This window comes from Pinus tabuliformis, chromosome X (assembly GCF_031772625.1).
Source record: "Pinus tabuliformis cultivar Carrire ecotype Pingquan chromosome X, CPIR1, whole genome shotgun sequence".
Taxonomy (NCBI): domain Eukaryota; kingdom Viridiplantae; phylum Streptophyta; class Pinopsida; order Pinales; family Pinaceae; genus Pinus; species Pinus tabuliformis.
The window spans coordinates 1,067,134,464-1,067,155,015 of record NC_142308.1 but is presented as its reverse complement, the minus strand read 5'-3'; positions in this window follow the sequence as shown (position 1 = coordinate 1,067,155,015).

Sequence of the window (20,552 nt, the reverse complement as noted above, 5' to 3'; positions counted from 1 at the left end):
AGCCATAATAATCGAAATGAACATCCACTAGGATGTTTTTCCCACTATTCAGCTTGGAATATGTGTCCCATCATAGTGGCCTTATATATATTTTTACATGGATTTTTAACCAGGGTTGTTACACTTCCCACCATTTAGCTTGAAATAATTGTCCCATGACCTTGGTCTTATATTTTTTTTACATAGAAATTCAACCAAGTGTTGTTACATTGTGTCCCTCTGTCAGGCCTTTTGATTTATAATTACATAATTGGAGGGAATTACTATAATGTTTACTAGGGGAATGAACCCATAGGGGATGTGACAATCCCTACCTCCTTAGAAGAACATTGTCATCAATGTTCTATGACCAAAGGCTAAATGTAAACATGCTTTAAACCAAAGCACAAGTGATTTGGATCTTTCTATACATAGCTCTATACAAATACAATTTAGCTAGATAATTGATTTCCAAACAACTCAATGGATATATATAGATGGGCCTCACTATTAGGTATATAACAAGGCCCATTTGGCCATCCTTCAACATATATTTACCTCTCCCCTCACATTTTATAACCCCTTTTTGACTATAAAGTGTTTATTTGGAAGATTGAATGATGTTTATCATATCTCATTGCCTAACATGATTAATGCATAGGAAAATGGTGCATTTACAATTTAGGAGTATGTTGGAGGAAAATATAGAATATGTAGGAGGCTTGTACCCTACATTTTCTCACCTACAACTCGACTTTCTCTTTATATTTATTCATCCACAGTTAGAGGATCTAATAACAACTGATGCACTCAAAGATTGTGAGGATCTCACGAAGCTAGATCCACCTTTTTAGGGATTTTGGAGAGAAGAAACCCTTCCTCCAAGGAGGCTTCCCCTCATCCATTTCTGTATAAAAAATGAAGCCCAAGGGCTCGATAGGATTCCAACTTTTTGAAAATAACAATGAATGCTAAGTCTAAGTGGTTTTACTTATGATTTTCTTTCCGTTTACTTGAGAACATTTTGATATCAATGAGAATTATATTGTTGCTTTAAATCTAAGTATGCTTTAGACGGTAGAGTTCCCTTGGGTTAGGGTCCAACCTAGGCACTCTAGTCTCTCTCATTTGTATAATTTATTTTTCATCTTCCTTCTATGGAGTTAGGATTAGGAATATTTCTTTGTTGCAGGTTTTGATTACATGAAAATGTTACCTTTAAAGACTTACTAATCATCATTCTTGGGAAATGTGGTGAGATTTGTCTTTGAAAGCATAAAAGACAGGTTTCATTTTTCTTGAATTAGGAAGATTCAAAATAAAATTCAAGTTAGCCTTTCCTTTTAGTTTAATTTTCTACAATTTAGAGTGTTAGCATGCTTTAGATGTCTGGGAAAGATTGAGTAACTTTTCTGGTGTGCAGGTCCTATTATTGGATTTTAGGATATAAAACTATTATTTACACTCCTCATCATACCATCAACTCTTTCCTCCCTCCCTCAACAACTTCTTCATTAACATTGTTCACCGAAAGTTCAGTTTTGGTTTGTTGAAGGTCACCACTAGCATTCTTAATTGTGCAAGATGGGATCCTAAGGTGTACTAAGATTGGAAAGGGCCTCATACAACCTTATTCCACCTTCCACTATGATTTCTAACCTTTATATCACCTTTTTATCCCTCAAAATGTTCACAGATTCGATCCCGTAGAAAAACATGGAAATCCTATAACATCCTATAGCAGCATGTAAAATCTCTCCAAACATGATGATAATTGTCCTTGAAACATGATTTTTTCCTCCTATCCCTTAATAATTCCCCTTAATATCTTCAACCATGATTGAGGAATAATAGACACCACCTAGGACTTTCCTTTCCACCACTACAATTCATTTATGCAATTCGGGTTAGTAAATAAGTTCATGAATTGAATGGAACAATGATGATTTACATGATTATTTTATGAAGCACTTAATGAAATTCTTAATATGATATAATATCTTTTGAATGCAAGGATGGAATATTGATTTCATGCTCTTTATTTTATGCAAGTTAGATTAGGTTTTCCTACTTTGTTTTTTTCTTTCTAAGCTAGGGTTCCATTTCAACAATTGCTATTTCTTTTGCAAGTATAGTAGCCTTTACATTTATGAAAGTAGGTTAGACTTTAGTTTTCTACAAGTATATTAATTTTAACATTTTGCAAGTAGATTAATGTTTACATTCTACAAGTAGAGTAGCCTTTACATTTCTATAAGTAGAGTAGTATTTACATTTCTGTAAGTAGACTAGCATTTCCATTTTTGAAATGTAGAGTTGCATTTCCATTTATGTAACTATATTAACATTTCTATTCATGTAACTATATTAGAACTTTCCTTTTATGATTTTTGTTTCTTGCAAATCTAGATTCAATTGATAGAGTGGTCTCTATATACTGTGATTCAGCCCATTACATTAGAGTAACTTGAGTAGAGCCTAGCCTATGTCGAGCCGTAAAAAGGGTCTCTTTCACCTCTAATTACCTCACATTAACTTATCAATCCAGGAACGATTTGTTATCTCAAAGAGTGTACTCAGTTTGAGGTCGTCATTTTCCAGAGTAATGCTAGTAGTATAGCTCAAGAAAATACAAGAGTAAACGGATGCTTGAAACAAGATCTACTTACAGCCAAATACTTCAAAAACTAAATCATGCACTCGGAAAACTAAGCAATTTATCAGTCAAGGGTCTAGTAACAATAACTCATCCCTTTGGAAACTGATGTAACTAAAAGTAATCAAGGAATAGATCATCAATCTGGGGACTAGACAACAAATGCCAACACCCTCTATAGTTTCAAATTGTTCTGCACACCAAAGCAACAATAACGCAAATAACAGGAAATGGAACAACAACTAAGAAATGGAACAGTAACTAGAAAATGTAACAACAACTAAGTTTGATGAACAACAACACCGTAATCTACAGGAACAAGTGCAGTAATCTTACCCTACAGAAATCAGATGTCAATATTTACTTAAAGGGTAAATCAGACAGAAAATAGAAATGGAACGATAACTAATTACCAATGAAATATAGAACAACGCTTAGAGAAAATTGTGAATATACAGTACCGAAATAAATATCACACACATAGCACATAGAGATATTAAGAGAAACAGTAATCTGAGTTTGATACCAAAAATATTGTTCTCGGTTAGAAAGGATAACGATCACAATTCATAATGGAACAACAATGTCAATTGAACAATAGTCGTATGAAGTATAAACCATAGATGAATACAGTAATACCAACTTAAGAATATTACAGCTCGGTTACCCTGCAATTGAACAACAATAACTTTATTTAAAGAACAGTAATGTTACATTAATGACTTTAAAGGAACAGCAATACGTTATAAGGTCAGAATGAACAATACGAATTTCCTGTTGTAGAGAATGATATTGTAAATATAACAGAGCTGTGATATGAAATAACGGAACACACTAGATTACTAATTAAAGCTGATAATGCAAACCACACACGAACTAAAGGTAATCGTATAGGAGCAAGTGTTCCACCAGGGCTGGACCCTTGGCCTCCAGGAAGACACTTCTTGAAATTATTCCAGGGTCAACGATAGAACAGCAACCAGATTTATATTAAAGCATTAAAACAAAGTTATAGTGGATCACTTCTCAATGAGAGTCGATGATCAAAGTTTCAAATACAAAGCAAGATTACATAAAAATTAATAGTCTCTCCTCTCCTCCTCCCAGGCTAGTAGTGTTTCCCCTACTTATAACATCTGAAGCAGAGATATCAAGGATGTGAAAATAGTTTAAAGCAACAATCCCTCAAGATCAAAGGATCCTGAGGGATTCGCCAAGCTGTTAATCCTCAGTTATCTGTTCATTTTCTTGCACCGAGTCGATATCTCCTTTTCCTTTCCTTGGCTGAAATGTTTTAATTTAGATCGTCTTGTTTGCATATGGTTCCCCACCAAAGGGACAGTGGTTAGCTTGGCCCTGTCTTTTTCTTTGGAGCGGAAATCTTTAGTTTTTCCCTTTTCCTGCATAAGCAATGGCAATTATTATTGTTTTCATGTTGCATATAAATCATATATATTTTTCATGATTTCCTATTATCTACCTTGTTCATGATGCAAAGATGTTACGAGTTCTAAAGAAAAGATGACAAAATAGTCAATAAAACATACCTTCTTCAGTACTCCACACACCCCCCTGCTTACACTTTTTCATGCCCTCATGAAAACATTGTAGTTGACATGTAAGGCAATGAGAGAGTATGCTGGAGATGGGATCTCATGTGGTGGTCTATAGCCATGATGCCTAACTAGGTGTTCAAAAATATGGCCCTAACCTCAATATAATTTCGCCATAGAGGTTCAAACGATCAGCGGCTAACTTAAAATTCTCGTAATTAAATGGTTCCCTGAGTTGGATGTTCGGATTAGAGGTCTGATATCGAAATTTAGCAGCTGCAATGGCAAGGTCCTTAATGGTAAAGAAGTATTCTATCCCTTGCCAATTGATTGTTGTATGAATGGGTTTTAACGTGTCAATCATGCCCAGAGTCCTCATGAGGCTCCTGTGTTTGTTCCATAACTGTAATGGATCTCTAGGCTCAGCTCTTACCCATAAGTCTAATCCGTTTTCTTGTCTTTGGAAGGAATTATAGGCTTTAAGCCATTTGATTTGATTAACTCCAAACGAAATAAATGCCTGCAGTTGGATATCCCCAACGAAAGGGCCAGGGTTCTGCTCTGTGTCCTGATCTAGTACGAGGTTATGCAGATAGAATTCACACAGTAGTCTTTGAACCTTTACTCCATAGTGCTTACAACAATTTATAAAATCATCAATGGTATTAATTTGTATAGGGGCTCCTACTTTGACGGCCTTAATTTTCAATTGCAAATATCGTTCCATTAAAAACAAGGCATAATTCTTGGCAGGGGCTCTACATGCTAGGACGTCAGTGTACAAAGAGCATAAGGTATCCATCTGTCTGATAACTACATCTAATCTATGAGTTACCTTTGCAACTTTTTCTTGTTCTTTTCGCCATCCTTCAAAGGCCTGGCTTTCGGATAAATTGACATTCCTTAGCTGTTGTTGTAACTCCTCATACCTTTCTCGAGAAACCATTTGTTCGGTGAGTTTTTCTACTGCTTGCTGAGCTTGCATCAAACCCTCTCGTAGGGTTACTATCCTCGGATCACTGTCCCATATAGTGGTGGCCAGTGGAAGATTTACTTGAATTTTCTTATTGCGTCGCCTCATGTTTATAATCTGCATTCCTTCAAAGCACTGTGCCTATGTTTGAACTTCCTTGTCATAGGCTAGTATATCAGCCGTTTTCACTTCAACATGGGCAATACTGGAATGATGTTACTTTTTCTTTTGAACAACAGTCTGCATTTCAACAGGGGTTTGAACAACAGACTGTTATTCAACAGCAGTTTGAACAGCAGACTGTTCTTCAACAAGGTTTTGAACAGCAAGCTAAACATAGGTCCTTCGAACCTTTTTCTTGGGGGGTCTCACCGGAGTGGCCGCATGTCTTCCCCCTGAAGTTCTTTTCTCTCTCTTTCTCATTCTCAAAACCCTGATTTGTTGTCGAGGTCGAGCTATCACATTCAGTAATCTTTGTTGTTCTTTTCGTAATCGTTTAATTTCTTCTGTTTCCTTGGAAGAAACAACTATCTGTTTACTTGGGCCTGGATTGTCATCTTGACCAATTCCCTGGTTTTCCTCTTGGGGTGCTCCTTCGCTGTTTTGTTTAGGTTTCTCAGGAGTAGAAACCCTACCTGGCTCTATTATTTCTTGGGTAACTTCCTTGTCCATCCCTTCTTCTTCATGCAATTCTTCTGGTGTAGTCTAGCTAGGAGCGGATTGTTCCCCTTCTATGTCTTCATCATTTCCTTCTCCTTTCATGATTACATCATGAACAGAATGATTCTCTTTGTTTTCCTTCTCGTCGTGCAATTCTTCGAGTGCATTTTTATCCTTAGCAGAATGCTCTTTTGGTTCTTCCTCAATCTGGAGGTTGTTGGGTCCCTATAATACTAGTGATTACCCCATTACTATTGTAGTTGTATCCCTTGTTAATATTTTTGTGCCCCTATTGTCCCCATATTGTTATTACTGTGCCCCATAGAATCCCTCTATTGTTATTTTTGTGGCTTTATATTATTATTGTTAGGTCGGTTGGGTTATATTGTGACTCCTTAGACTCCTATATATAGAAAGGAGGTTTCGTCATTTGAATCATCCAAGGATTTCTCATTTGTGTAATGTAAAGGAGGTTTCCCCCTCGAAGAGTCTGAATTCTAAGGCGTTGATCTCTCTTTTCTATCTTTTTGTGAGTTGGTTTCATAACATTTGGGATCAAAACTTTGGATTCTAGGGTTTTGCTGGTCCAAACAGGTCACCGTGGCATGTTCGCTATAACTTTTTTCTGCAATGTTTCATAAGCTAAAAAAAAAACCCATTTGATAAGAAATCACGCTGAATCTTAGGTCCAAATTTCATAGGGCTTCACGCTACATTTGCGGAGATATGATCTGAGGAAGTTGGTCTTTTTGCAGACTCCTGAATTACATTCCAAATAGGTGACCTGGGGAAAATCATCATAACTTTCTCTCTGAGCATCAGATTAAAATTTCGTAAGAAGGTACAAAAATAGGACGGACTGTAGTTTCTTGTATATCGTTTTCAGATCCAAAGGTCGAAACAGTGACTCGTGGCACGTCATACAAGTTCTCTCTGCTGAAATAGTCTATAATCAGGTCATCTTGGGAGATTGTGCATAACTCTTCCTTGGAGAATCCAATTTGGATCAGAATGGTGGCATTGGAAAGAGGACACAGAGGGCTACTACAGGTTACAATTTCAGATCTGGATGATCTAAAATTGCAGAGATACATCGGATTCAATATCAAGCTTCTACAAAGTGAAAAAAGGTGTGTAGTTTTTTTTAATTTTTTGCATAAGCTTGGTTTGAAAAATTAGTTTGAATCGGTAATTGATGCCCCAAGGAAAGAAAATGCAAACACCTAGTAAGCAATTTGAAAGCTCTAGCATGAATCATGAAGAAGAGGCAAAAATGCAACATGATATATCAAAATTACGAGACCAAGTGCAACAAGTGTCACTTGCACAAAAAGCAATAGAATCTAAGATGGACGGTTTAAGGAAAGATGTAGAAGCTAAGATGGATGGTTTAAAGAAAGGTGTAGAAGCTAAGATGGATTGTTTAAAGAAAGGCATAGAAGCTAAGATGGATGGCATGGAAGCTAATATGAATGGCATGGACGCCAAAATCGATGTCATGGATGATAAGATGGAAGAATTGAAGATAAATATGAATAAGTTGCTACAAGAAATTGTCACTAATGGTGAAAGGGTAGTAAAGGAAACTCATGATGAGAACAAAAGAAATGTTAATCATGATTCCATAGACTCTAATGTTGGATTGAAGACCCACCATATTCCAAAAATCGATATGAGGAAGTTTGATGGCAAGGATCCCGGAACATGGATATTACAGATGGAGCAATTTTTCAATCTCAATAATGTGCAAAACACACAAAAGGTACGTATTGCAACTTTATATTTGGAACCAAATCAATTTGTATGGTATCAATGGCTTTGCTCTCGTAAACAAATTATCACTTGGGCAATTTTTACGGAAGAATTAACATCACATTATGAGGATACAAAAAGCAACACTTTTTTTAGCCAATTGATAAGTCTCAAACAAAAGGGTTCAATAATGGAGCACATTGAGGAGTTCCAAAAATTGAACATAAGGGTAAAAATATTCCAGAGGAGCATAGGATTGATGTGTTCATAGGGACTTTAAAGGATAATATCCAACATGATGTTCGCCTTTGGGAACCTGATTCATTAGAGAAGGCATTCAGGTTAGCAAGAAAAATGGAAAGCAAAATTATGGCAACCAGGAAGCATACCACTCACAACTATAAAGATGGAAGTGTTGTTGCCCCTAGTCTTCCACAACCTATAAGGTTGACACCACAAAAATTGGAAGAAAAAAGAGCAAAAGGGCTTTGTTACAGTTGTGATAGCAAATACACTAAAGGTCATAAGTGTGCTGAGAAGAAATTATTCTACATAGATTGTGAAGAGGAAGAAGAAAAGGAGCAAGAAAGGTCAAAAGAAGAGGATATACTCCAGGAAAAAAGCCTAGATAAAGAAGAAATGAATCCAACCATATCTTGTAATGCATTGATGGGAATTACCACTCCTCAAACCATCAAGATAGAAGAACAAATCAAGAAGAAAAAGGTAATAGTGTTGATTGATTCAGGAAGTACCCACAATTTTATTCATTGTAAGGTAGCAAAAGAATTGAATTGCTTCTTATATCCAGCACTAGAGTGTCAAGTGATGGTTGCAAATGGAGGAACAATAAATTTCTCTGTAAAGTGCCATAATATCAAGCTATCCATGGGAGAATATGTATTGACTAGCCCAATGCTTTCCATTCCAATGGGAGGTGCTGATGTTGTACTAGGAGTCCAATGGCTACAATCCTTGGGTACAATAGCTTTTAATTTTCAAGAACTTTTCATGAAATTTTCTGTGGAAAGAAAGGAAGTTGAATTAAGGGGTATTGCAGGGAAACCAGGAAAGATAATCAGCTCTAACGGTATGACAAAGCTTCTAAAAAAGGAACAAAGAGGTGTAATTGCACAATTATGTTCGCTAGATGTTTCCACATTCGAATCATCTATTTCTCCAGATCTCCAAAAAGTCTTGGAAAATCATTCCAAGGTATTTGAGACTCCCAAAGGTCTCCCACCTATTCGTGATCATGATCATGCTATTCATCTGATTCCAGGAAGTGTTCCTCCAAACATCAGGCCGTACAGATATCCCTATGCCCAAAAGAGTGAAATTGAACGTATGGTTGCAGAAATGCTAGAGGCTGGTATAATTCAACCGAGTCAAAGTTCTTTCTCTACTCCAGTAGTATTGGTGCACAAGAAGGATGGATCATGGTGCATGTGTCCGAATTATAGGGAGCTCAACAAGCTCACTATTAAAGATAAGTTTCCCATTCCTATCATTGATGAATTACTGGATGAATTGCATGGATCAATTTACTTCACCAATTTGGATCTTTGTTCAGGATATCATCAAATTAGAATGAAGATTGAAGACATTCCAAAAATACCATTTAGAACTCATGAGGGTCATTATGAATTTTTGGTCATGCCTTTTGGCCTTACCAATGCACCTTCAACATTTCAAGGTTTGATGAATTCCATTTTCAAACCATTCCTTAGAAAATTTGTGTTAGTATTTTTTGATGATATACTAATCTACAACAAGTCTTGGAAGGATCATGTTGAACATGTTGACAAGGTGTTACAACTATTGGAGGAGAAAAAATTATATGCAAAAAGATCCAAATGTTTCTTTGGAGTACAAGAGGTGGAATATCTGGGTCATATTGTATCTCATGAATGAGTTAAGGTAGACCCTAGCAAAATTAAAGCCATTAAGGAATGGAAAATCCCCACATCCATAAAGCATCTGCAAGGATTTCTCAGGTTGACAGGGTATTATCGCAAGTTTGTTAAGAATTATGGGAGAATAGCAGCACCTCTAACAACATTATTGAAGAAAGATGCATTTTCATGGACTCCAGAAGCAACAAAGGCCTTCGAGCATCTTAAAGAGGCAATGTGCCAAGCACCGGTCTTAGCTAACCAAACTTCACAAAAACCTTTATTGTGGAATGTGATGCTTCAGGAAATGGAATTGGTGCTGTTTTAATGCAAGATGAAAGACCCATTGCTTTCGAAAGTCGTCCAATCAAGGGAAAGTTTTTACACAAAGCTATTTATGAGAAGGAAATGTTGGAAATACTCCATGCACTTAAGAAATGGCGACCCTACCTAATGGGAAGACACTTCAAGGTAAAAATGGATCATGATAGCCTTAAATACTTTTTAGAACAAAGATTATCCTCTGAAGAACAACAAAAGTGGGTCACAAAGATGTTGGGTTATGACTTTGAAATCATCTACAAAAAAGGGAAGCAAATGTGGTGGCAGATGCACTCTCAAGAAAGGATGAGGATGTGGAAGCATTGTTGTGCGCCATTTCTATTATCCAACCAGATTGGATAAACGAAGCAAGGGAGGAATGGAAGAATGACGAAGAAGTGTGGGCACTTATTCGAAAGTTACAACAAGACTCCAGTACGTCTGATACATTTAGTTGGCAAAATGATTCATTATGGTACAAAGATCGCTTATACCTCTGTAATACCTCTGTAATAATTCAAAAGTTTGTGGCGGAATGTTTGATTTGCCAACAAAATAAAGTGGAAACAATTAAGACACCGGGTCTATTACAACCTTTATCCATTCCAAGACAACGTTGGGAGGAGGTTTCAATGGATTTTATCACAGGTTTACCCAAGTCTGAGGGAAAGAGTGTCATCATGGTGGTAGTTGACAGACTTACCAAGTATGCAAACTTTTGTGCATTATCACATCCATTTAAAGCCAATATGGTTTCTACTGCATTTATGGAAACAATTCAAAAGCTACATGGAAACCCAAAGATTATTGTAAGTGAGAGAGATCCCATTTTCACTGGAAATTTTTGGACAGAATTATTTTCTTGTCTTGGTACTCAGTTAGCTCATAGCTCATCTTATCATCCTCAATCTGATGGGCAAACTGAGATAGTAAACAAATGTTTGGAAGGATATCTTCGTTGCTTTGTATCTGATAAACAAACACAATGGGTCAAATGGTTGCCTTTGGCTGAATGGTGGTATAACACTTCCTTCCATACAGCAACAAAAATGACCCCATTTATGGCACTTTATGGGTATCAACCACCATCAATCACATCATATTTAAGAGAAAATTCTAAGGTTCAGGCAGTGGAACATCACATCGAACATCAACAACAAGTCCTCCAACTCTTAAAGGATAACCTCGTGTTGGCACAAAATAGAATGAAACAACAGGAAGATCAACATCACAGTGAAAGAAGTTTTGATGTAGGTGATTGGGTATTCGTACGGCTACAACCATATAAGCAAATGTCTCTCAAGCAAGCTAAGAAGGATAATAAATTATCACCAAAGTATTATGGTCCGTACAAGGTGCTGCAAAAGATTGGTACTATGGCATACAAATTGGAGCTTCCTGCAACTTCTCGATTACACCCATTTTTCCATGTTTCATGTTTAAATAAGGTTATAGGCGACAAGCTCCTAGTTCAAACAATATTGTCAGAACTTGACGAGGAAGGAAAAATTATATTGGAACCAGAAGCAGTCACAGAAACAAGAACTCGACAATTACGAAATCAATCAATTTTGGAGTATCTTATCAAGTGGAAGAACTTATCTGCTAAAGATTCCACATGGGAGGATGAGAATTTTATACAGAAGCATCTAGAACTACTAAAGCGTTGAGGACAACACTTTTTTGAAGGAGAGGGGCATGTTGGGTCCCTATAATACTAGTGATTACCCCATTACTATTGTAGTTCTATCCCTTATTAATATTGTTGTGCCCCTATTGTCCCCATATTGTTATTACTGTGCCCCATAGAATCCCTCTATTTTTATTTTTGTGGCTTTATATTATTATTGTTAGGTCGACTGGGTTATATTGTGACTCCATAGACTCCTATATATAGAAAGGAGGTTTTGTCATTTGAATCATCCAAGAATTTCTCATTTGTGTAATGTAAAGGAGGTTGCCCCCTCGAAGAGGCTGAATTATAGGGCATTGATCTCTCTTTTCTATCTTTTTGTGAGCTAGTTTCATAACAGAGGCCTAGCGGGCTAAGAGGTTGGGCATATTCACCCATATTGGCCAGAATTTTGGCCAATTCGTTCTCCTGCAATAGATTTTGCAATGGACTCTCTTCATGTTTGCTCTGTCTCCGGCTCCACCTGCTCATGCTGCTCGGTCTCCTCCTCTGTTTCTCCTTCCTCATTTCCTCCCAATTCTTTCTCATTCTCTTCTCCTTCCAATTATGGGGGTTGCTCGTCCCATGAGTCGTCTATCTCGACAGGTTGGTTGGTACTCCCTTGGGGATTTTCCAACCTCCCTCTAATCTGTGCCAATATGACTGATTTCCTCCATTTTGATGGTCTATTTGGTGTACTGGAAGTATGTTTGCGTTTTGGGGTTGGCAGAGTCGGTGCCCCATCTATTGTAGCAATTAGCTCTTCCCATCAGCTCTGTTGTTGAGCTAGACTGTGGCTAAGTATCAGCCATATCAATCCATGGTGACTTACTACCGATTCCACATGTTGTGACTTTTTCATGCTTCGGGCAACATCATGAAGTAATGAATTTTAAAATGCAGGTAGGTTCACAGAGCATTTCTCTTTTAACACAGGCAAGAGTTTAAGGTGTCATGGTCTTACCACGTCTTTCCTGCCTTCACAGGTGATGTAGCTCTGGATGGTCCTCGCCAATTCTGCCCATGGCTCTCCTAATGTTGCTGGTAGGATTCCCTTTCCTCTGACTATCAGGTTCTGGCCTTCATCTTGGAAGATCTTCACGATCTTTTGCAATCTCTCCTTCTTTAGAGTCCACACAGGTCCAGTGGCTGGTAGTCCCGAGACCTCTGCAATTACATCATCGGTAACTGCTATGTGTTTTCCCCTTACTGTGGAGTGGTATTCTTGCAAGTTCTGCAAGAATTCTATTGCCACGATCTCGTTGGATTCTTGTAAACGATTAAGATAGACTAACCATCCTGCCCTTGCCAGGATTTCCCGTGCAGCGTAAGAAACTGTCAATACCCATGGTTCTCTTCGAATTGGCCTTCCTCCCATGCTTTATCTCACTGTAAAAACGCAGATACGGCAATGGAATAGCAGGCTGTTCAAACTGTTAGAAACACAAAGAAAATAGCAAAATCGCAAGGCTCTTTCAAATCTTACTAATTCTTATAGATGGAAATATCTTAGGAACAGAAACATGTAAATTGAAAAACGAGATACCGTTAAGCCTTGCTATTCCTGAGTAAGAGTTTGCCGAATAATAGCCTGACACATATGTCAGCAAATTATGAAGTCAGCCCCCCCTCGCAATGTGATAGGCCGTCCTCAGCCATCAAATGAAGGAACGGTGGGCCGATCTGTTCTGGTATTGGGTCATAAAGGAACAATGTATTCCAATATGCCATGTTTACAAAAAGGAGCAAGTTACTGAAATCGAAGTGTATAATAGGATCACTTAATAAATAAGAAAATGCGGTTACATGATGCGAGGTTGGGAGGATAGGACAGCTGACATGCACAACGAGTGTAATGCGATCACTATCTACTTTTCTTGTCATGATTGGTTATGATGGATTTTCATGTGTTTAATGGTTCGGGGAAGTGATATGCATAATCTTATTTGACAGATTACAAAGGTATAAGACAGAGAAGGGTATTAATGATTACTATTGGTGTATAAGAAATGTGACTTCAATACCATTAACAAAGCTCTGCTGCCGACAAGTGTCCATAACCTTGGCAGAGTTGTTTGTTTCACTTGTGGAACCATGATCCTTTGTGTATGCCTAGGAAGTATTGTTCATTGTCAAAATGGAGGTCATTATGCTGGCTTGGTAACCAGTTAAATCATAATGCCATTCACCAGGAAGGAGTGAAAGGTGGGCAGGCCGGCTCATGATGAGACCTCCTGTTCCAAGGACTCTTTATTTTTTCTGATGTGCCTCTTGGACCATATCCCTGGTGTGGTGGCCATAGTGGGAATGCCACTTCACTTTCTTCCTTATGATCATGGTAGGTTGGCTCTTGATGAGACCCCCTATCCTGCATTTGACAATTCAAAACATTCTTCTTTTTTCTATTTTTATAAAATGCTTTCCTATTTATACACAAAGGGTGGTTCGGCCCTCCTTAAGAGTAGGAATGGTGGAAGAAGTCTTAACATCTCAATAGAAAAATATAAACCCTTTGTTCTTATTCCTTAATAATTATCAAAGAAGATTATGGGAATTTAAAAAGAACCAGCATGATAAAGATGACCAATCATGTCAGTATTAGTAGGGTAATGACAGCAAAAGTGATGAACAATTGTGTCCTTTCCTTGTTCCTCTTTATCAATTTACAACAATTTCTTGTAAAAGTAGTGATTTTATATAATTTGTTGATTTCAGTATGCTCTAGCTTTGTATCCATCGCATGAGTGTATAGTTGTGCTCCAAAAGACCTGAAACAAGAGGAGAAACAAGGTATCTTTAGTCATAAGTAAAAGGAATACGAGAATGTTGTCGTTTGAAAAAGGAAGTGCAAAGGAATGCAAGTGCTATTCCTTTGAAAAAGGAACAACAAAAACCGAAAGTTTTGTTCCTTTGAAAAAAGGAACAGAAAAAACCGAAGATGTCGTTCCTTTAGAAAATGAGCAGCAAAAAACCAAAAGTGTCGTTCCTTTGGAAAAGGAACAGCAAAAATGCAAGTGCTAAAAGTGTTGTTCCTTTCGAGAAGGAACAACAAAAACATAAATTTCGTTCCTTTGGAAAAGGAATAGCAAAAATCAAAAGTGTTGTTCCTTTCGAAAAGGAATAGCAGAAATCAAAAGTGTTGTTCCTTTGGAAAAGGAACAGCAAAAAACTCAAATGTCGTTCCTTTGGAAAAGGAACAACAAAAATAAAAAATGTTGTTCCTTTGGAAAAGGAACAACAGAAAATTCAAATTTCATTCCTTTGGAAAAGGAATGGAAAAAATCAAAAGTGTTGTTCCTTTGGAAAAGGAACAACAAAAATCAAAAGTGTTGTTCCTTTGCAAAAGGAACAGCAAAAAACTCAAATGTCATTCCTTTGGAAAAGGAACAGAAAAAATAAAAAATGTTATTCCTTTAGAAAAGGAACAACAGAAAAGTCAAATGTCGTTCCTTTAGAAAAGGAACAACAAAAATCAAAAGTGTTGTTCCTTTGGAAAAGGAACAACAAAACACTCAAATGTCGTTCCTTTGGAAAAGGAACAACAAAAATGAAAATGAAAAAGAACAGTTGAAACAAAAGGTGTTGTTCTTTTGAAAAAGGAACAACAAACAAAAATGTTGTCCCTTTAGAAAAGGAACAACAGCAATGACAAAAGTGCACACAAATGCTGTCCCTTCAGAAAAAGGAACAACAAAAATGACAGTGTTGTTTCTTCTGAAAAAGGAACAGTAGAAAAAAATGCAAATACAAAAATATATACAGAACAAAGAAATTATGTACAAAGTATAAAAAGGTGAATCACTTAATGAATCATAGGTGAGGAAGATTGCTCTTCCTCCTGTAGAATTTTCATATCGGAGTCCTCGCGTAGATGCTGGCAGAAGGATTCCCGAGTAAGTGGTTTGCGGTATAATCGAACTCGATGGCCATTTACTTTAAAGGTATGTCTAGATCTATCAATAGTAACTAGAGTTAGGGTGTCATTATCATGTACCTTCTGGATTTCATATGGCCCTAGTCAGCAGGTCTGAAGTTTCCCGGGAAAATCCTGAAACCTGGAATTGTATAAGAGCGCCCAGTCTCCTTCGCAGAAGACTTTGTTTTTAATGAGAGTGTCGTGCCATTTAGCTCGCTATTGTTGGATTAATGCAGTATATTGAAGGGCAGAGAGCCTGATTGCATCTAACTCATTGATCTGCTATAATATATTAATCTGTGCCTCGTTTAGATCTAGGCCTACTTCTTGTGCTGTTCACAGTGTTTGGAAAGGAATTGCTTTCATAGGTGCATTAGCGGCAGTATCCACAATGGGGTATTGCAGTGTTGAGTTTTGGGTGTTTGGCTAGTTCTGGGCCATTTGGTCGAATATATGCCAATAGCCTTCTGGGATATCTAGGAGGGTATTCCTAGGTTGTCGAGGGGGAATGGCTCTAATGGGGATGGCCTTGACAACACTTCCTTTATCTGGGATGATGAGAGTGCCTAATGTCTGGGGGGATTTGTTATAAATGATTTTGAAGCACTTCCCTTATCTAGGCTGCTTAATGGCTGAATTACCCTAAGAAGAGATTTTTTTTCTTTAGCTTCTCCCATTTCTCCTCTTCCTTCACGGAGATTGCTAAGGTTCCTTTCCTGCAATGATTTTGGGCTAGAATTTTCAATTTCTTAAAAATCTTTTTCTTCATTTTGACTATGCACCTCAGCAAAGGCTACAGATGGTGATCATGTGGCCTGAAGGGAACTAGTAGGCTATCTAGAAGTAACTTTTATGGGTCCTACTGAAGGTTGAGATTCTGCTTTCTTAAGGATTTCATCTATAAAGGTCGATCAGCCAAGGGTCACTGGCCCCTTAGTTTTATCAGGCTTGGGTAGAAGTTTGGGATTCTTTTCTGGCTTTTTCTACTTAGTCATGCACACAAATCAACTATTAGGTTCTACCAAAACAAAACAACAACAAATCTGCAGGAAAGAGGGCAGGGGAGCAGGGCTATTACATACTCCACACGCAGGTTCTTACCTTCCATTTTTAAAACCTAGTTCTTTCCTAACAGGTTCTTACACTACTCTGAAAAGAAACAAATGGCTACAATTTTCCCCGTCAACGGCACCAAAATGTCGAGCCGTAAAAAGGGTCTCTAATTACCTCACATTAACTTATCAATCCAGGAATGATTTTTTATCTCAAAGAGTGTACTCAGTTTGAGGCTTTCATTTGCCAAAGTAATGCTAGTAGTATAGCTCAAGAAAATACAAGAGTAAATGGATTCTTGAAACAAGATCTACTTACAGCCAAATACTTAAAAAACTAAATCATGCACTTGGAAAACTAAGCAATTTATCAGTCAAGGGTCCAGTAACAATAACTCATCCCTTTGGAAGCTAATGTAACTAAAAGTAATCAAGGAATAGATCATCAATCTGGGGACTAGACAACAAATGCCAATGCCCTCTACAGTTTCAGATTGTTTTGCACACCAAAGCAACAATAATGCAAATAACAGGAAATGGAACAACAACTAAGAAATGGAACAACAACTAGAAAATGTAACAGCAACTAAGTCTGATGAACAGAAACACCGTAATCTACAGGAACAAGTGCAGTAATCTTACCCTACAGAAATCAGATGGAAATCTTTACTTAAAGGGTAAATCAGATAGCAAATAGAAATGGAACGGAAACTAATTACCAATGAAATATAGAACAACGCTTAGAGAAAATTGTGAATATACAGTACCGAAATAAATATCACACACACAACACACAGAGATATTAAGAGAAATAGTAATCTGAGTTTGATACCACAAATATTGATCTCAGTTAGAAAGGATAACAATCACAATTCATAATGGAACAACAATGTCAATTGAACAACAATCGTATGAAGTATAAACCATAGACAAATACAGTAATACCAACTTAAGAATATTACAGCTCGGTTACCCTGCAATTGAACAACAATAACATTCTGTAAAGAACAGTAATGTTACATTAATGACTTTAAAGGAACAACAATACGTTATAAGGTCAGAATGAACAATACGACTTTCCTGTTGCAGAGAATGATATTGTAAATATAATAGAGCTGTGATATGAAATAACAGAACACACCAGATTACCGATTAAAGCTGATAATGCAAACCACACACAAACTAAAGGTAATGGTACAGGAGCAAGTGTTCCACCAGGGCCGGGCCCTTAGCCTCCAGGGACACACCGCTTGAAATTATTCCAGGATCAACGATAGAACAACAACCAGATTTATATTAAAGCATTAAAACAGAGTTACAGTGGATCACTTCTCAACGAGAGTCGATGATCAAAGTTTCAAATACAAAGCAAGATTACATAAAAATTAACAGTCTCTCCTCTCCTCCTCCCGGGCTAGCAGTGCTGCCCCTACTTATAACAGCTGAAGCAGAGATATCAAGGATGCGAAAATAGTTTAAAGCAGTGATCCCTCAGGATCAAAGGATCCTGAGGGATTCGCCAAAATGTTAATCCTCATTTATCCAGTCATTTTCTTGCGCCGAGTCGATATCTCCTTTTCCTTTCCTTGGCTAAAATGTTTTAATTTAGATCGTCTTGTTTGCATATGGTTCCCCGCCAAAGGGACAGCGGTTAGCTTGGCCCTATCTTTTTCTTTAGAGCGGCAATATTTATTTTTTCCCTTTTCCTACATAAGAAATGGCAATTATTAGTGTTTTCGTGTTGCATATAAATCTTATAGATTTGTCATGATTTCCTATTATCTACCTAGTTCATGATGCAAAGATGTTACGAGTTCGAAAGAAAAGATGAAAAAATAGTCAATAAAACATACCTTCTTCAGTACTCCACAGCCTACTTTCCATACAACACTATCACCTCTTAAGTTTGTATGCCACCAGATTGATAATTAAAGAAGGTAGCCTTGGGGTTTCCAACATTCTTGTTGCAATACTGAGGCTCATCACTTTTTGGTGCCCTTGCTGGGAGGTGTCCAAGTAGGTGTTGTTTCTGCTTAGAGTTTCTTTCTTTTCAATTTTTATTTTGCCTTACATCAGTTTTGCTTGTCTTGAAAATAAATTAAAAAACACACACACACACACAAAATACACACACATTTATTTCATTCCTCTTAGGATTAGGGATAAACTAGGAAATTTTCTACAAAAAATTCCAACTCCTTCAAGTAGTCAACCATCACTCCTCTTTGGTGATTGTGAGCCTCCTACTATGACCACAAAGGAGTTTGAAAATCCTTTAGGTGAGCTTTTAAAGATATTTTAAGAACCCATAGTTTAGGAAGAACCCACATCAGCTACCGAAAACATGGATGAAAACATGCAGGATAGCCTCTTTCCTATCAAAGAAGCCAATGACGAAGCCAGAATGAAGAACATAATCCCACTTCTCTTCGACACTTCCATGGACTAGATTCTGAGGAACCTAATACATTCATGTTTGAGTTTGCTTTGGTTTGTAGAACCTATGATTACACCTATGATGAGAAGAAGCTAAAGTTATTTCCTTTTACCCTCGAGGATGTAACCTTGTGCTAGTTCATGAGATTGGAAGGAGAAAACATCACCATTTGGGATCAAATGTAACAATGTTTTAATCAGAATACAAGGAATATTGTGGATCAATGGAAACAAAAGAGGATATCTTCAAAATGACCATAGGGAAAGAAAAATCCTTATATGATTATGAAGAAAGATTCCAACTCAACTACATAAGAGATAAATGTATCCTTGACCCAGAATCCTTGACAATTGCAACTCTTTAAGGGATTAGAAAGGATTTGATGAAGACCCTTAATATGTTGTCTAGTGGAGACATTTACCAGCTAACTTATGAGGACATCAAGATAGTATTCAAGAACCATTCTAGGGATGCAAAGAAGAGATGTAGGTCTAGTCAAGGCTTGGTAAAACCTTCTCACCCTACCTCGACAATTAAACATGAAATAGGGAGTATACTAGAAGAATTTAAGAGTGATATGTTGCATACATCTTCCTCACAAATGGATGCCATGAAAACTAAAAGGATGTAAGAGGAGGCAGAAAGGAAAATAGATATCATTTGTGCTAGATTCACTAAGAGGCACCCCAAAAATGAATTTCCACTGAATGTCATAGAGGTCTACTCTTTTTATAAGGAAAACCATGAAACTGACAAATTTCCCTCTCTTCCAGGCCTAAAGGCTATATATCAAGGGGCATCGAGTGGCTTGGAGAAGCTTTGTTTCTTCAAATAAAGGAGGCCACAAGGCCTTGAACATATCAAAAAGGCATGCAAGGTTCACACTATTCTTCTTTCAATCCAAACTAGCGTGCATCCTTTCAACCTTGGTATCCTCCAACAAACTCACCTTTGTCCATTCCTTCTCATTGGTCCTAGTCTCCTCAGTATCCTAATCACCCTATCAATTGACCATTCCAGCCACATCAATATCAACCTCCTCAATGGGGAAACCCTTCAAAAGTATGGAGGACTTAGGTAGCCCAACCCCCTGCCTTAATCCCCCCTCCTCCACCTCAACCACAACTACCCCATAGTAAGCAACCAAAGCAACTTTAGATTCCTACCCAAACCAATCTAAACTCGAACAATAAGCAGACCCAAGGGAAACATCCTATCCTACTTATGTTGTGGAGATCCAAGAAATAAACCTTAGGTATGGGAAGGTACTTCTAGATGCTCACCCACCTTCTCCACCTGAATATATTGAAGAAGAGAAGGAAGATAGTTCCCATCAAGCCAATATACCTCCCTATCTTAAAATGTTGGTCCAACCTAAACAAGACACCCCAGAAGAGGAAAAATTTATGGGATAATTGAAGAACTTGTGTGTTAAAATACCCCTTCTCCATTCCATCAAAGATGTTCTTGTATACAACAAGCTTATTAGGGAAGAGTGTTTCAAGAGGACTGGAAGAAGAAAAAGAGATGCCCCCACTATCAATGTTGTTGGGAATTTAGCTGATGTAATGGTTGGGAAGGTTATCTCCCCAAAGTATTTGGATCTCAGTAACCCAGTAGTGGATGTGCATATTAACAATATTATAGTCCCCAACACATTGATTGACCTTGGGGATATAATTAATA